Raw genomic sequence first — 2,149 nt, forward strand, 5'->3', positions numbered from 1 at the left:
CGCGCGAACGTGCCAGCTAGCCGACCGACCAGGCGTCGGCCAACTATCGTGCAACGAACGAACAAACGAACGAACGAGCGAGCCTGTCCTCTCGTTCTCGCCAGCGCATTGTCTGCCCCAACCTATCGGGATGTAGAGACGCTTCCGCCAACATCGACATTACATTCCACATTAACCAAATTATGATTTAAGGTCTCGTATTGTCGGCGTGCCGATTGTTCACATCCAAATAGTCCTTGCACAGAGGCACAGTTATAAATTATAATATGCGAGCAATTGCGTTGATCCGCATCATAGTAGCGAACATGCGAGTTGTTCATAGGCCGCGACGTTCAAAAGACTGCCGAGCACGGTAGGAAACGTCGATAAAATATCGTACAGTTATCACTGCGCGCAGAGAGAATAGAATAGAAGAACCCCTTTACGATCGCAACGATCTTCTGTCTAATTCGAGCTTTTCGGGATTCAAGTTAGAAAATTGTCGAGGTCAATGCATAATTATTCTAATTTACTATCTTACTGTAATTCTTTCAAGTAATTTTAGCAATTTTTCGCTTTGCATAAATACAGAATCTTGATCGTTTATTTACCGTTAATCAGATAGCATTTCGAATTAATTGTCACGTTTCGTATGAGACCGGCAGGTGTCCCAATACTTACGAATGGCAGTGTACGTGTATGAGCGCGTGTATGATATTAGGCGCGTCGATGTCGACGGTGATATCCTTTTTGCGTTGCAACGATAGTAAGGGAATTGTAATACGGAGCGGATCGTGTTGCCACAGCATCGGACGTTGTCATAGACGAGCTCGAGCGTATAGCCAGAGATGATAATTATAAGTTAGAAACTTGCCAGGATCGGTGTTTCGTTGGTCAGAAAAGGGCTGATGGGGTCGACTGCGATAGTCAAGGTGGCGGACCGAATGCTGCGAGCGGTGGTTGCGGCTCGGTGAGCGGACACTATCGCGTTACTACGTTGCATTAATCCCCGAGCTAGTATCGACAGAGGACGGTCTACAATGGGTTAGGTTAGCGTTCCGCTTTCTTTCGGAGAGAGAATATTTCCGGTGCGTTCGATGTCGCAAAATGTCACACAAAGACAGGAGTTAACGTGTATGACGTTTCACAAAAGTACTTGAACACCTACCATTGCCATAAAAATGTCTAACCTTCATTTTATTATATCTTTCTTATAATCTTTATCTTATAATCTTTATTAATACTGACGATGATAAACAGAGTTAAGTACCATTATTGTACATTAATGTGAACGCAGAATGTTTACATAAAACGCAAGGACATATATGTATACGACAAACACATCGACTAATTTACAATGTTTTTCGACATTTTGACATTTAATTAGCATTGTAATGAGACGCGACTGTCGCGACTACTTTACTTTTGTTATTTTCTATATATTTACATATTTACATTGTTACGTATATAAATTTCATAGAAACGCATAAACATCCGCAATTTACTAACAATATTTTTCTCCGACTATGCAGATCCTCGATTTGGTGGTTCGCTTCGACTTTTGGAATAGTAGCTGATTACCGACTATCGACGAGCGTGTGTCGCCCGTATGCAACGTATTGCGAACCGAAAAGCTGACGGCGGATCCTCCAAAGGCTGGTTCGTTTCGCTTTGTTGCGGTAAAGGCTTGACAAATAGGGAATCTAGGCTTGGAGGCTATCGAGTGCCGTAATTACTCGACGCAACTCGTACTCGCCTATGCGTAGAGATGATAAGAAGGGTGATACGAAGCAACAAAAACGAGGAAACGATTTCTCGTCTTTCCAATTCTTTGGACGAAGCGTAAATTCAATTCGAGAAGGAACACGTATGAAAACAGCGTTAACGAGTTCGACGAAACGTACCGCGTTGTTCTTGTCTCGCTTGACCGCCTCTGTGCGTATACGGAACTTTTGAAATGGCGAAACGAGCGGACCTCGCCGCGCGGCGCATAGAGTTTCATCTCGGGAGATTACACGAATCGTGATCAAAGTAAACCGATGAAGAAACGAAGCTTGCTAACGACGAGAGGATCAGGGCGAGGAAAAGTGAAGCGAACGGATAGGGGAAGAAAATAGAAGAATGAGAGAGAAACGGCCGAGATGGGTGGCAATGGGAGAAGGAGAAAGGA

At 43.9% G+C, this 2,149-nt stretch overlaps 1 long non-coding RNA gene across 1 annotated transcript in view; it reads left to right on the forward strand.

Annotated features, from left to right (window-relative positions):
• LOC117152460 overlaps positions 1 to 2,143 on the forward strand; it is a 47,774-nt gene extending 45,631 nt beyond the window's left edge. The window contains exon 3 of the long non-coding RNA XR_004462839.1: positions 1,512 to 2,143. This is a non-coding gene — a long non-coding RNA (uncharacterized LOC117152460). The remainder of the gene's footprint in view (positions 1 to 1,511) is intronic.
• The last annotated feature ends 6 nt before the right edge of the window (positions 2,144 to 2,149 follow it).

Source organism: Bombus impatiens, unplaced genomic scaffold (genome assembly GCF_000188095.3).
Source record: "Bombus impatiens unplaced genomic scaffold, BIMP_2.2 scf_2222, whole genome shotgun sequence".
NCBI lineage: Eukaryota > Metazoa > Arthropoda > Insecta > Hymenoptera > Apidae > Bombus > Bombus impatiens.